Below are 16,653 nucleotides of genomic sequence, written 5' to 3'. Positions count from 1 at the left end.
CAAAACTTAGTAACTGGAGGATCCAGATGCAACTTTAAATACAAACACAAGTCAACGGTGCCCTGAACAATGGCCTTCTAAGGGTGTCAGAATGCTCCAAAAGCTGCCCCTAACCAAGACTCAAGTAACAGTAAGACCCTCTGCCCTTTCCCAGCCAAGCAACCCACCCACCACTCTCAAAATCAGCCCTTCCACACCTGCTGTGGAACCCAACAGGGGATGACAACAAATGGGGGACTCTATGGAGGGAACCAATCATTCCCCAACCACTCCATTGGCCCTTTGTGTTTCTAAGGTGTTTTACTTACCTTTTGTCTGGTTCTATGACTGAATCCTATGCTAATACGGGCTGTTGTTCATAGTAACTGGGGGGACCCCACTCCCACCAGCCCCAAGGGTAACCACGCTGGACTTGGACTTCTTAGCTCATGTCTAGAATAAGCACAACAGCAGAGAGAAAATCCTAGAATAGAAACGCGCCTTCTATCTCATCTGGGAAAGAGGAAGAAGCTTCTAAACCCAGACAGCAAATGCCAGGCTAAAGAGCTCTGTGAAATTGAAGAGATGGGGCTTGGGAGCCTTGGTCAGATGCTGGGCCTTGAAAGACAGCCAACTGCTGGTGTGTATTGCACCACATCCAAGTCACAAACCTCTTAGGATGGGGACGACATCTTATTCACTTTTGTCCCTCTGTGCCTGGCACACAGCAGGTGTTTAATGAGGAAAATCAACAATCAGTGCCCAAGATTTAGGAGTGGCCAGTATAAATGGATATAGCCTGGATCGCCCTTATCTCCTGGTGTAAGTGTCAGCCTGCACTTACTTACCTTAATAGCCAGGGTCTCCTGACTATGTTTGGAGGGCATGAAAGCCAGGCCGGTGTTGGAGGGTTTCCCAGAAAGACTGAGGCTATGAAGAGGTTTATTGCAAGCATACTTTTAAAATACCCTTATCAGAAACAGAATACACTTGTAGTGGCCAGGCTACAATGATTTCTAGGACAAATTTGCCCTCCAAACTAATATGCTGACTTCCATGGCTTGTAGGGAATGCAGAGAGGCCTTGAATACATCACTTCCTGGGGGAATGCTTCAGTTTCTCTGGAACTGGAAGAGGCATAGTGCCCCAGGGGTTATGGATTCCAACCTGAAAATCCCAGGATAGATGCCTCCCAAGGCAGCCTGACCAGGCCAACGCCACAGATTCCAGAATCCTGGGGTGGGAATTTGGCTCAGTATGAAGTCAGGGTATCTAGGAGTCCAAGCAGAAGACAATTGGCTTCTACTGCTTAATCATTTCTGCTTGCTTGGTGCCATCTAGAGACCCTACATCGCTGCCCACATCTCCAGTAAGGACAGGAAACCTTTCACTGGGAGACAAAGGCACCGTAATCTGATTGACAACAAGTATTAAGTGACCCCGTGTTTTCTGTGGGTATGTATTGTCTTGACAGCTGATTTGAGGGTTTTAGAGATTAAGAAAACTGTGGTTTTCAACACACCACTGCCTTCCAGCCTATGGCACAGGACAGAGCACAGGCAAGTCTACCGCTGTCTCCCTAACGAACAGAGAACCCAAAACTTTTATTTATAGCATATGGGTCTATGTGGAGGCTTCAGTCATTTTAGAAACTGGCATCCTTCAGGTTTCTTTTCCAAACCATAGTGATAAAACAGGAGACACCTATACTAGCATTGGAGTTTTATGTTTCTCTCCTACGTTCCTAAGGAATGATCCAGGATCAAGTTAGCTTTATGCCCTTAGGTTTGATTTATCAAGTGACAATGAGCAGTTATTTTTCAAAGCCATTGTGGGACTACAGTAATATATATACAATGCCTAGCACATTGATGGGAATAGACAAAACGCAGCAGGCACTAACTAGCGTGTCATTAGACTAGAGACAACCATAGGTGCTCAACGCCACTGCCCACACTGACTTCCGAAACTATACCATTCCTGCCCCAGGTAAGCAAGATGTGAACAGGCAGGGGACCCCCTCCCCACCACACACACAGGCCAGAGAGGCAAATTTTGTCTCTAGTCTGCATTCTTTCTACAGTGCTGCTGTAGAGCTAAGAATGGGAACCTGAGACAGTCCTTGCCAACCTCTCACCCAGCTTTCTGGGAAATGAGACACACGGACAGTAAGTAACACAAGAGTCAAAGGCCATCCGAGGGCCTGAGAGGGCTTCTTCGTGCAAGGTCCTGTCTAAGGAGAGGGTTCTTCAGGGTGTTCATCTTCAAGCCTTAAAAAGCATCCTTTTCCAACTCCTTTTGATTACTCCGGATAATTGAGACTGATAAGATACTCTAAACAGATGAGGTGTCACTACATATTCTCAGAAGCTATATAAAGAAGACATTCTATGATTTCTTTTAAACATTTGAATAACGAGCTAGGGAGATGAGTTAGCAATTCAGTGCATTGGCTGCTCTTACAGAGGACCCAGGTGGACCACAACCATATGTAACTCTGACTCTGGGGAATCCAATGCCACCTGTGCTTACACACACACACACACAAAGTAAAAAATTTTAAATACACACACTTAAAATGAGAGTAGCAATATTGGGGAGTGTAGCTCAGTGGCAATATGGCATGTGTTGTCCTAGGTTCAACCCACCATACTGCAAAAATAACAAATACTAATGTGGAAGAGCTTGATCAGATCTGCCCTTGTCCATCACTGTCACAGAAATACAGCATGAGGAACTTAGAGCATGGTGCCAAGAGGCCAAGGGGGCTGGACATGTGGAGGTCAGGACACTGGGACTGGCTCTTGTCTGTGGCTGATGACTAGGGATCATGGTGACCAGGAACTTCTGTCTACACCAGTACGGTTGACAAGAGACTTCAAAGCATCAAAAGAGGCAATAAGAGCATCAGGCAGGCTGAAGACATGAAATGAAAATAACGGAAGTAGGGGGATCCACACACATTTCCTCTTTTGTGTACATTTTAATCAGAGATCTTTGTTATTTGACATATTAAAATGAAAATACTAAAACTTAAAAAATTAAGACAAATACATTTTAAAAGAGGTTTTTTTTTTTTTTAAGCAAACCTTGTTGGATTAAAATTTAGTTTTTATTTAAACTGTGGATATTGATCCTAAAATTCTCCTTCAGGACAGGTTATAGAAATAGTCACACATAAGTGAAATGTTGAATGTCAGTATTATTGCATCTTGTGCCAGGAACATCCAGAAGCAGGGGAGCCCACTAGGTAAACTCCTACACACAAAACTACTGGCATACTAGTCAGCAAAGAGAAAAACCATTGAGCTCCAGCTTCTATGCCTATACCAAACTTGTGTCTGCCACCCTGGGAAGAACAGCAGGAAATGCACCTCCCACCCCCCACCATGGCCAATCACAAACAGGAAGCAGAAGTTGGTTACCATGGTCAAGAAGAGCAGAAATACAGGGGCAGGAGGGAGACCACTCCAAAGGCATACACACACAAGGCCCACTTAAGACTAAGAGGATGGGACAATAATGGAGCCCACTCCCACTGGCAACACTGAATAGAAGAAGCAATAGCCTTCCACCACTGAGGGAGAAGTGGAAACGTGAACAGAGAGCCTAGCTGTGGTGCAGGCAGAGCAAGGCTGCTGCTGGTGACGCAGGAGCACCGTGATGCTCTTGGTCCCCAGTGTCCCTCAAAGCTAACAGCAGTCGGCTCCTGCAGACTTTTAAGCCTGCAGTCTATTGAGGGAAATGCACTGCGGGATGCTGTCCCAGACCTGTTAATGGAGACACTAACAGTTGACAGAAAAGGTGTGCCCATCTCTGGACACAGTTTCTTCAACTTCCCAGTCTAAATGGATGACTAATGCTAAATGAAAACAATTATAAGGTAATTAATTGACTGTCAAAAGTTAATTCAGGGAATGCTCAGCAGCTAAGAGCAGGCACTCACTGCCTTTGCAGAGAACAGGAGGTGGGTTCCTTGCACCCATATCTGGATGACAACTACCCATAACTAGCTCCAAGGGGACCAGATACCTCTGACCTCTGTGAGGAACCTGCACTCACACCTATACAGCCCCTATATGCATACATTTGCAGTCATGATCAAATTTTTTAAAATTCAAATGTTTACTCTAACCATATAGAAATTTATTTAGATATATGGGTAGACAGTGGGACTGCCTAACCTTGATACTCAATGCTTTTTATTTACAAATTATTTACAATATAATTCCTTTTTTTTATTCTTAAAAGAAAATAAAATTGAACTTAGAGGTGACACAGATTTTGTAACTAGCAGACAAGAGACATATACGAATGCTGGGGGTGGACATGTGACGTGACCCACCTGAGCCTTAGCGTTAGTAGCACATACCTTTAATCCCTGGAGTTTCAGGACCGCCAGGGCTACACAGAGAAACTGTGCCCCAAAACAACAACAACAAAAAAAAAAATCCACTTGCAAAAGATTAAAAGAGAGCTTCTTTGGCAGCTCAAGCAGGGAAAGAGAGCTAAGTCAAAAAAAAAAAAAAAAAATACTAGATGCTATAAATAAATGTAATGTTTGAGATGAGTGGATTTGAGGGACTCATCACAGCAGAGGGCCAGAAAGTAGGGAGACAGTCAGTGAGCTCAAAGATTCTATCAGTAGGAATGATCGCATAGTTTAGTGAAAGAGCTTAACAGTCAAAACACTCTGATGTCTATAATGCACACACACACACACACACACACACACACACACACACACACACACACACACGAAAAAAGAACATCTAAATTGATATACAAAGAGAAAAACAGTAACTCACAAAAGAATACCGAAGGGTTGGCAGAGTACCTATAATGACAGGGTCTCATAATGCCTCCCTAGATGACCTGGACTTCTCCATGTAAAAAGGTTGACCTGGAACTCCAGAAATCTACCCATCTCTGCCTGTGTACTGCTAGATTAAAGGCACTCATCACTGCATTTGGAGCTTCAAAAGAAAAGTTTAAACAGAAATATTCAAAGTGGCCTTTTGTTTTTTTTCAAATACATGCAAACCACATGCCCCAAAGACCTCATGCAACTCAGAAGATGACCAAGTGCTGTCTTTGTGGTTACAAAAGAAAACTCACCCAACAGCCTGAGGAGACTTAACAAGGAAGACATCTTCAGAAAAGAAAGATGAAATTCCTCCTAAAGTCAAACCTTGGAGAATTCACCTAGAACCAGCAGTTCCAGCCTTAGTGATAGAAGGAACTAGAACCCATAAAGACAAGAACTCAATCAAGGCTGTGCCTTAACAATAGAGTAGTGCTAACCTAACAATGCTTTGAAGACTCAAGTTTACTCCCCAGACTACACAAACAAAATAAATAATGAAACATTTCCCACTGCCCATTGAGTTATTTTAAAGTTTCCACTACCTCCAGCCCCCAGCCTCAAACATAGCTTACTCTCTGGACATCTCTTCGGCAGTATTCTGAAGCAATAAAAGAGATGGATCTCCCCAGCACAACCACGGCCTGTCAGACAACTTCAGTCCTCCCCACCAGGAACAGAGGAATGCCCTGTTTCTCAGGAATGCTTCAGTCTGAACTTATCATTTTCACTTATGGGGTGGGATGGGGGGCTAGGGACTGGGAGCCAGTCGCTCTGAGCAAATGTCACATAGGCCACTGCGACCTGAAAGTGTAGTAAACGGACGCTCTGGTCAGGCTACCCTAATGAGCACAGGGGGCAAACATCCCCCAATACTAGTTGAATTCTTTTCTTGATCTAGAATCTTAGCTCTGGTTCCCAAGCTAAGGCAAAAGAGCCTCTCTCCCTGATACAAAGTGGGTCAGCACGAGGCCCTAAAACATTACTTTAGGAATTTGGGGCTATTTTTTAGTTAGCACACAAAAACATAACATATTTCATTATGACATATATATAGAGAGAGGGGGGGGATTGATTCTTAAACACACACCTACTCCCCATTACCCTTCTCCTTTTGTTTCCCTGGTCTCTTTATTCCTCTCAAATAGTGCCCCATCTGCTTTCATGTCTCTCTCTCTCTCTCTCTCTCTCTCTCTCTCTCTCTCTCTCTCTCTCTCTGTCTGTCTCTCTCTCTCTCTCTCTCTCTCTCTCTCACATATATATTTATATGTGTTAATATAATATGTGCATACATACCTTTATGTGCATACACATGCACACACAAATTCTGCATGTAAGAGAAGACATTTGTCTTTCTGTGTCTGGCTTATTTCACTTAACATGATGGTGTCCAGTTCCATGCATTGTCCTGAAAATGACATAATTGCATTCTCCCTTGTGGCTGAATAAAATTCAGTTCTTGTGGATGTATACCACAGGGTGCTCTTTTGTGAGCACAAGATATAGAATGGCCTGGAACGTTTCTCATTCTGTCATTGCAGCAACCTTAAAAACTGCAGCCTACAAAAACAAAAAACAAAAGGCCTCCCGGCCATCACCACCATCACTCGGACTTTGACTGTACCGTTTCTCCTTCAGCCCATCAATCTGTCTTTTCTCCTCTGTCCTGGTAGGTGTAGGGGAGAGGAGATGGTCAGCTCAGACATTCAGAGCTTACTTTCTCAATAGATATATGCTCTGGACCTCTCACAGGAAGGTTACATCAACTAGAAACCATGGCATTCCACTGTCTCTGATTTGGAATGAAATCTGTATGGGGAGAGGCATGCTCCTTGATTGTAGCACTGTTCTCAGAAGCAAAAAGGTGATACCTCATCAAATATTGGTAGATGGTGTGTTATACCCACACAATGGACCTTAAAAATGAGGTACAAATGCATATGGACTTCTAAAATGTGAAAGAGGCCAGACAACAAAGTGCTTACAGTTCCATTATTTGAACAACCCAAAATTCAAAATTGGTAAACCCCACAGAGCCTGAAAATTTATGGTTGCTAAGGCCTGGGGTTGGGGCAGGGGCTGGGCATGGAAGGTGGAGATGTTTTGGGACTAGGTAGAGGTGATGGGCTATAGGCTATGAATTTATCCATGTGCCTGAGCCGTGACTTGGAGGAACCTATTTTCATGTTGTGAGCTTTACCTCAACAGGGATGGGGGGACAAGTGTGTAGAAAGTCATGAGCAGAAACTTCTAGTAACTTCCTACTTTAAGAGTCACCAGGCAGGCTGGAGAGATGGCTCAGTGGTTAAGGGCACTGACTGCTCTTTCAGAGGTCCTGAGTTTAAATCCCAGCAATCACATGGTGGCTCACAACCATCTATAATGAGATCAGATGCCCTATTCTGGTATGTCTGAAGATAGCTACAGTGTACTCATATATAATAAATAAATAAATAAATAAATAAATAAATAAATGTTTAAAGAGTCACTAGGTACAGACTCTAAAGCTAAACATTGAAATTCTGTGGGAATATACAGCCATGAGCTGTCATCAGAGGTGATTTAAGAAATAGTGGTTGGTTTTAAAATGCCTACAAAGAAAATCTTACAGCAAAATTCACTTAGTTGATTTTTAGGAAGATTTTAAAATTTTCCGTCATGTGTATACGTGTGCCTTTATGTGGGTATATACATGTGAGCGCAGGTGACCACGGATGCCTGAAAAGTCTCAGATGGAGCTGGAGCTGAAGTTACAGGCAGCCATGAGTCACTCAACATGGATTCTGAGAGCCAGATTGGTGTCTCCGGTGAGAGCAGTGTGTTCTCTAAACTGCTAAGCTGTCTCTCCCGGCCCTCAGATGATTTCTTAGAAGAGTGAAGAGAGAAGCTTTCCAATTACTAAAGGCTGAGTAAAGTCATTGTCCAAGACCCACACTGTAGGAAACACTGCAGGAAACTGTCTCAGCAGAAAGAACATCACATCACAAGGAAACAGATCTGCACGCAAGAACGAATGCTGTCAGGAGTGAACCGGAGAGGAACAGTGACTCCATTTCTTCAGGCCGTTGGCTCACATGCCTGAGCAAGCCATTTGCTTACCTAGACCCACGACAGCACTGCCTCTGATGACCATTTCTAAGCCACCCTCTTTAGACCTTTGCCAGGCAAACACTTGAACCCAGACCCCCAAAGGTCCAGCCTCTTTGTCTCTCTCCTTCTGAGACAGCAAAACATTACCACGGTGATGCTCTTACTGCAGTAAATTCACATAAACCAAGTTTTGCCTTTAAAGAAGAGAAAGAGACGAGTACAGTCCCCACACTGGAATCCAGTGTTTGTGTAAAATGATATGTCTGCCTACACTGAGAAAGACCTGGGCCGGTCCCTACAGTGCCCCCCTCCCCTTTTTTTGGAAAGGTTCTGGAACTTAACTTCTTCCCTTTGACTCTTTTTATTCTTTTATATTATCTGGGTGCCCCACAACAGGTTATCTATTACCTCTATAGTCTAAAAATCCCAGCTTCAAAAAATAAAATAAAATAAAAAACCCAAAGAAACAAAAATTAAACAAACAAAAAAACAAAAACAAAAAAGCCTATGGCTCAAAGCTATGCTGTCATGAGTCTAGAGAGAAACATTTGACAAAAACTGCCCCCCCCCCCAGTCAAAGGTTATTCTTCGCCAGGCTGGACAGAAGAGTCTGGGCAGAGAAAGTTTAATATAAACTCGGATCATTCTTGTCTTAGTCATTAAGAAAAGTCAAGTGTCATGCTTCTACTCAGCCTAATGGGCACACCCAGGGTGCAGAAGTCCCGTCATGGTGCGCCAAGGTTATGGAAAGAGTCTCTTGCAGAAGCAGTTGGGGTACAGGGTGGCTAATGGTGTCATCTTCAGTGCACTGGGGCAGAGTATGAGACAGTGGACCTAGTTGGGGTGCTGAGGCAGACACTGAGCTTCCTGACTGACTGCACACTGAGGATGCAACTGGCTCACCCCTGACCAACTATTCCCAGAAATCTACCTCCACCAGGCCCAGACCTGAGTCTGAATCTAAGCATCACTTCCGTCCCATTGAATGTCAGTGACTCAGGACAGGTCAAGCAGCCTGAGCTGGAAGCAGTCTGATGATACCTCCCACATATTCCTCAGTGAACTCCATGAAGCCTTCAATGCCATACAAGGTAGATGCTCCACCTCTGGACCATTTCTGGGGTTTTCCCCATGCCCTAAATAAAAGTGTTCTTTGCTTTGTCTTTATGGATGGGATCCCCAGACAATGGAGCTAGATGATTTCTTCTAGGTAACAGGAGGGACCCCTCATTACTGACTCTCTAGTGAGAAAAAAATCTAGTACCCTAGGGAGGGAACTTAGTACCATAGGAGTAATAACATTTGCTGCACCCAAAGTAGCAAATGCAGTTGGTTCCTATGAGACATCCCCTGGGAACAGCCAGAACCCCTTGAACTTCCCAGGCTGGGAAGAGTTACTGAGGAAACCACAGGCAGGCAGCCTTGGGAGGAAACTCACCAAGAGCACTTTCTGCTAGCATTTCTCCTACTTTTCGATAGCTTCACTGAGAATCAAAACTTGAGTTAGAACATAAGATGATGTTTTAGTTGTAATGTGTATGATGTTCAGTGACCATCTTAGGACATGGTCTTGATTTCTTCCCAGCAGGGCTGATCTCTGCCCACTCAAACCCATATTCCTAGGAGCCAAGGCTGGAAGACTGGAAATGCCCTGTGCTTCTTCCCTGGATGGCCAGGATGGCGTGACAGTAGAGCTGTGAGCCACAAGGAAAAAGAACAGTCCCATGCATCCCTAACAAAGAGTTGACTACTTGAAAATAGCCAACGAGGGGCATTGGGGCAGGCTACCCCTAGGTCTTTGTGATTTTCTTAGAGTAGTCCCATGTGGAAGTGAAACCCAAAACTCCAGATAGGAACTGGACTGAATTGGGGATGGTCTCTGACAGGCCTTGGGTATTTGTAGTGTATACCTTGTCTTCCTAAAATGCTTTGGGGTGTTGCATTACTTGGGGGTCAGTTGTGCTTTGAGTGTAGGCTCACAGTGCACTTTGTGTTTGATTTAAACCCATAGGGCCTTCTTATGGGTCCAAAATTAGCACACAGATCTGGGGTGGGGGTGTCCTGGAGAGTCCCTCTTCAGTCCAAAGATACCTCAGCCTTGTTTTTCATGAGGAAGTATTTGAGCTTCTTAGCATTCTCTGGCAAGAAAGTTAAGCAGTGAAGAGATTTCAGCTGCCGTGCCTTAGGCCACTAACATGACCTAGAGATGCTTCAGAGCCATGTTTCTGGCCCATCATCAACCACAAACAGCAAGCTGCTGACACTTCCTAGCAAATAGGATGGTGTTCTTGATGGTTCCGATCCCCTAACAAGATTACAAAGCTCACTCAAAATCCCTTTTATACTGAGTCACCCCAGCTTGTCTTCTCAGCTCTTCTATGGTACCAAAGCCCTCTTAAAGCATCACCTCCCTGGGTAACATTTTTTTTTTGCTGTGCTACTCATCTGAAATGTGTAGGACTCAATCCAAGGGACCTTGCCTCCCAGGAAGTATTATAGTGCCCTGTCTCCTAGAGCTCAGAGCTTTGTCCAAGTCTTTTGATTGACATGCAAGCTGAGGTTGCTCTCTCCTTTCACATGGAAATATCTAAGAGAGGATTTTTTTTTTTTTTTTTGCCTCCATTCTCCTGTAGTCAAAGATCTTGATTCAGGTTCCAACCTATACCCAGAAGTAGCATGGTGCTGAAATACTATAACTTTGCTGATAAAACACTTGCAAAGAGCATTTGTACAGCCAGAGAGCTGGCTGCTGGTCTGTGTCGCTAGCACAGTAAATCCTAACATAGTCTTCTAGAATTAAGCCCATGGAAAGACTAACAGTCTGAGGTAGCCACTGTAGAAACACATAACCATTGGGGGATGATACTGGAGTGGAAGGAGCGGGTGCCAGCCCCAGCCAGCTGCCCCAAGCTCCGGGCCTGCAGTGAGACATTTGAACTCTCATTTGATTTCCTAACCTCCTCGTTGTCTTAACTGAGATCCCCTCTCACTCTGCAGGATGCTGACTGCACCAACATTACCAGTACACTGGGTCACAGTGTATTGCTATGCCAACTCCCTAATGGCAACTCCCACCCTTCTCCTTGTTGCAGACAGCATTACTAGAGCTGCTAATCCCTGACCTCTGACCTTAACATTAGCCAGCCAGCGCAGAAACTACCTTGACAGACTGGGACTGTGCTTCCTAGCTGCAAAGGCAACTAGCAGCATCCTAAGGACCAGTCCTAAGTATGCTTCAGAATCTGTGTCCCTCATTGATCTAGCTGAGGTCCCTGGTTCAAGGACAGGTTCCCTGGTCCTAATGGATATCTCCTTCTCCTGGGATTTCCTCTTGCAGTGGCCACTGAGGATCAGCACACCTGACCTGTTCTGAAGATGTTGCTACCCTTCTAGGCTCAGCACTGCTATCCAGGGATAGCCACCTTCTTCGCACCCCAGACGGGCATCCTAGGAAAGCAGTGAAGACCCTGGCCCTGCTACTGTCTATATGACCTAAGGCAAGTTCCTCAACCTCTTTGTGCCTCAGTACCTCCCACAAATCCTACAGAGCTGGGATGAAGATTGACGCCACCATGACAGCACATCACATAATAAAAGCCACATGGCTACTGTCAAGATTCCTGATTCCTCAGGGCATCGTGTGGAGCTCTGAGTCTCCTGCAGTCTTCCTCACCTGTGCTGTGTAACATCCCTTCAAGTTTGGATTCATCCCCCTAGAGGACGGGGTTTGAGGGGGTGGCGCTCTCCTTACCTAGGACCTCTCCTTTCTTAAACTTTTTCTTATGTAAAAATTGAAAAGAGGTGCAGGCACTGTGTGCTGGCCTCCAGAGGCTGGCTCTCAAGTCATGGTGCCAGCAAAAGCCTGGAACATCTCTGCCAAAGAAGAGGAGACCTACCAAGAGCACAAGAGGCTGGTCCACGGTGCCCCTCTGAGAGCACTTTTGAACCCATTGGGCCACCAAGTCTGTAAAGCCAAGAACTGAGCCTTGGGATCTCAGCCACAGAGTGAGTCTGAGATATTCACTGGTTCTCACTCAGTACAAGATGACCTATGATTGCTGGAGCATAGGTTTTAATGGACTAAGCAGTTATGTATGTCCTCTGATGATCTTCCTGGAAGTCTAGGACCATGGCTGGATGCTCAGCCACTTCCCCAATGGAACCCATACTAAAGCCAGGCATGAAAAACAAGTTCAGAAGAGAAGTAGGTAAGGCCTCACAGCCAGGAGTTCCTGCCCTAACTCGGGGCCCTCTCACACAGTCCTGCCATTGAAGGACTACCTAGAACCCAACATCTCCATCTCCTCGGTGACTGGCTTTTTTAGATGTCTGTTGTCGAGATGGATCTTGGTTAGCTCCGCTGTTGTCTGCAGTTCGTCCAGCTCTGAGAGGACTTGGCCTGGCTCATCGCTCATGTGTTGGCGTTGGAAGTACACACTGTGCAGCTACGCTCTGCATTGCTCTGCCAGTTTTTCTCCAGCCTGGTCATCAGTTCAGCTCTCTCCAACCACGGGAGTGCCACCTCCAACTTCAGAACGTTGTTTGGTTGTGGACTTAATCGCTCTCTTATATTTTTGGTTGTGAGCATAGTGTTTAATGACTGAGACATCTCTCCAGCACGGCCTCCTCACCCTCTTGATGGATTATTTCCAATCAGAGGAAGGTTGGCTGAGACATGGGAAGGACAGGCACCTACCTAAAGGGCAGCTGTACCTGATACTATGTCAACCTGCAGCGCACACACACACACACACACACACACAGAGAGAGAGAGAGAGAGAGAGAGAGAGAGAGAGAGATACCAGGTTATGCTCATAGATGGCCAGATCTACCTCCTACGGGGCTTCCTTCAGCTCCTAACATATGTCTTATAATGTTTTCAACGGGTTTCCAAAGCCTTCTTGTTCCTCCTTCGTAGGCCCCACTGTCTTTGATCCCCACTGCCAGTTGAAGCCTCTCTATCCAGTTTGGGCGTGACCAGTCACACTGGTTTTTTGTTTGCCTTTGTTGTTGTTTTGTTTTGCTTTTTTTTTTTTTTTACAAGCTGTGCTTACTTTTCTCATGTTTACCTGGCTCCCCTTTGTACTTTTCTGACTCCCAAGTAGTTTTTACTGATTTGATCCTCCACAGAACCCCCAAGCCTGCTTCAACTTCTAGCTCAAATGGCATCTTTTCCTGAGAGACCCCTTCTCACACTGAGGGCCTGGCACATCCAAACCCAGCCTTCTTTAGGGTCCTAGCCCTGTTTCCCCCCTGTCACCAATTACCTTCATCTTTGTCCCAGTGCCCCTCATAGGTTTCACTCATATGGGAAATTGGTCAAAGGCATGGGTCTTTGGTTATTTCTAACTATGGGGCTCCAGGCACCAAGGCAATATGGAAGATTAGACTTCCACACTTTAAAACAGCATTTCCCAAAACATGCGCTTGAGAACACTGATCCTGCATGAGGTCTAGCACCAAACAAAACCAGTAGTATTTCCTGAGGACTTGAATTTGGGAAACTGCATTCTGGCCTTCGTTGGGAATCAGCTGCACAACACTAGAGCAAAAGGACTAGAAGAATTCAAGTCCCCAAACCGACTACTACCCAGAGAATGTATCTCGGGGGAAACTAATAAGCTTTTGGAGGAAGAGTCAGAAATATCCAGGAATCCAGGGTAGGTAGGACTGCCCAAGGCTGAGCACCACATTCCTAAAGGCAATGAAATTCTAGGGAGCACACTACCCTGACAAATTAACCTTCCCTTTCTCACCTACTAGGAGGACAACCACCACAGAAAGGAAGGTTGATGGGACGATATATGAGTGAGAGAATGCTCAGAACACACGGGACAGCCCGGCTTAGAGAAACATAAATACAAGATGGATTAAGGACCAAACAAAATGTTTCCTGGACAGTAGTTCTTGGTGACTGAACCAACTTGATATTGTGAGGTGTCGTTTTCTTCCCTGGTTCTGGTTGAGAGCATTGAAGAGGACCAGAAGACATGAAGGATAAAGGTCCTAGGCAACGAAGACCTATTAGGCTTCCTTCCTCCTCCTCCTTCTCACCTAGGCGCCTACCTCCTCTGAAAGAGTTCACAGCAGTGCGCCATGTCTCTCTGCTGAGTCTGACTGCTTCAGCAGGCTCTGGCTCTCTAGCAGTTGCTCCAAGTACATGGTGACCCTCCTGATGTGCCCTTTCCACCAAGCAATGGAGTCCTCCTTGGCTACCCCCAGCTTGCCCATGGCTGTGTCGTACCCTTGCTGAGGTTGTCTGGTGGCCCATATGCCTTAGCATCTGGGAACAGGAAAGAATCCTGCTTACCAAGAAGCAAGGCAACAGAGCAAACCTCCTTCGCCTCACTTCTACATCTAGAGATAGGACGAATGATATGGTGGAGGGGACCTCAGAGCAGATAGAGGGTTGATTTATAGGCCCAGCTGGCTTGTTGATGGGAATTCCTTCTCAGATATTTGCTGTGAATTCTATAGACATTCTGTGAGCCCTGCAAGAATGTGCTGTACAGAGAAAAGCCATGGCTGTCTGGAAACTTGCATGGTTGCAGAGTCTAGAAACTTAGGGGCCAACAGTTCTCTCTGCAGATAAAAATCCTCACCTGAATGATAAGACAGGTCTAAACTACACAATGTAGCTACTGCTAAATACCTGTTTTCTTCCTGTAGTCTGGAACTTCTGACCCTGCTAGTTAACAGGTACCTATTCCTACTTCTAAACGTGGTTTACCTCCCCACTAAGCCAGGCAGACTATATAGCTCCTGGAAAAAAAAAAAAAAAGTCGCATGGGATGTAAAAATGATATGCTAAGCATGACCCCCAGGGGATTCTGGGAGGACCCAAACTATGGACACCAACCAGGGACCCGTTTCCAACAAATAGTGCTTTCCAGATACGGATGTTTTGGCTTCCAAGCCCCTACCACCAATCTACTGTGCTACTCCGTCAGTTTCTCCAGCCACAGGCACTCACGATCACTTGGTTTGTCATTTTCTCTGCTCCCCCAGGGGGTAGATGCAAGGTTACACCAATTCTGAACAGTGTTGAGTTTGAGAGCTGAGGCTGGTGACACAAGAACAAGGGTGATGCTCAAGGGTGATAGAAGTTACGCACTTGGGATATTACGGGGTGGGGGTTGGGGAGGCACTATTTAATTTGCCATCTACAGATGGGCTCTGAAAGGACCTCATCACATGGCTTATATACTCTTTGACACTGGAATCCATATTGTCTCCTGTTCTCACAGCCACAGGTGAGGGCTGGGTTTAACAAACATTCACCCATTGACTGAGATGACTAGCCATGCCCAGGGGACTGGAGGGAGGCTAGGCTCTGGGGGCTGGGGGGTGTGCCTTTGTTGTTACCATTGTTGGAGCCCAAGGTAGTCATGGGTTATCTTGGCATTAACAGGATTTTATAAGGCCATGCCAGAACAAGAACACATGCCTCACTTCCAGACCAAAACTTTACAATAAAGCCAGTGATGCAGGCAACTGCTCTCTCTTCTTTCCTTGGCTTATAAAGAGTTTTCTCCAAGTTCTCCCTAGTAGGGCAACATGAGTGTTTTCGTGGATTTACTTTCTTGGAGTAAGTGGCCAGTGACCACCCAGGATAATTCAAAATCTTAGGTATGGGGAGAAAGAGTATGTCCAAAGGGTCATTTAGAACAATTACGTAGCTACCAGAGAGGCTTCCAGTAAAATAAATAAATAAAGGCAGTAGCTTTGAGCACAGTTCAAATATGACTGATAGACTAAGAGGCATCTGACTTCTGAGTGGGTAGGTAGGGGCTAAGTTCATCCCATGGAAGAAGAGAGCCACCACAAAGGCATCAGGATATGGGCACCTGTGGTGGTTACCGAGGTGGGTGCTGGAGCGTGTCAGGCGGAGTGGAGGAGAAGCTCCCATGTCATAATCGTTCCTGCAGGCCTGTGGCTCAGGTCCAGGCTGCAGCGATCTTTGGTGCTGAATGATGCAAACGAAATAGAGAGGTGGGGGCTCAGCAGGGGCCACTGGAGAGAAACACTGGGCCTTCCTGATTCGGGTTAGCAGACTAAGCCTAGCCACTAACAAGAACCTTTGAGCAGTAAAAGTTTTCACGCACAGGGCAGTCAAGGTGAGTGTCATGATGAGGTAGGTCATAGAGCCCTAGGAAAAGAGAAAGGAAACGTGCTCACCCTCTCCTTCTCTCTTTGCTTTTTGTTATTGCCATTATTCCCTGGATTAAGCTGTCATTTCTCCAAAAAAACAAGTAAGTCACTGTCTCACCATTACGCCAAGAAAGGAGAGGGAGAATGGGGGACGTGAGAGGGTCGGTATTATAATCTAAGCAGTCAGCAGTTGTTTATATAGACCAGCTCCCAGACAGGAGATCCTATAACTTTTCCATGTTCCTGGATAAAAGTAGGAGCCCCAATCCCTGTATGGGGATAGGGGAAGGAGTGGAACATGAGCATCTTAGGACCAATAGGAGGAAGGAAGAACATCTAATAAAAAAAGCAGGCCCCACCCCCTTTTAAAGCCATGGTCGAGCTCGTGAGCCCTTCCTCAGCTGGAGGACTCTGCAGTACTTGCCAATAACTTTACTTTGACTTTGCCTTCAATTATTTTCCTGTTTTATTGATTAACTGGCGGGGCATAAGAACACAACCTAGGACATTCATCAAACCCTCTTCACTTCCAAGGTCAGGAATAATTGAGCCTACCTGACATGGAATAA

Source organism: Micromys minutus, assembly GCF_963924665.1.
Source record: "Micromys minutus genome assembly, chromosome: 12".
Classification (NCBI taxonomy): Eukaryota; Metazoa; Chordata; class Mammalia; order Rodentia; family Muridae; genus Micromys; species Micromys minutus.
Note: the sequence above shows the minus strand (reverse complement) of the source record.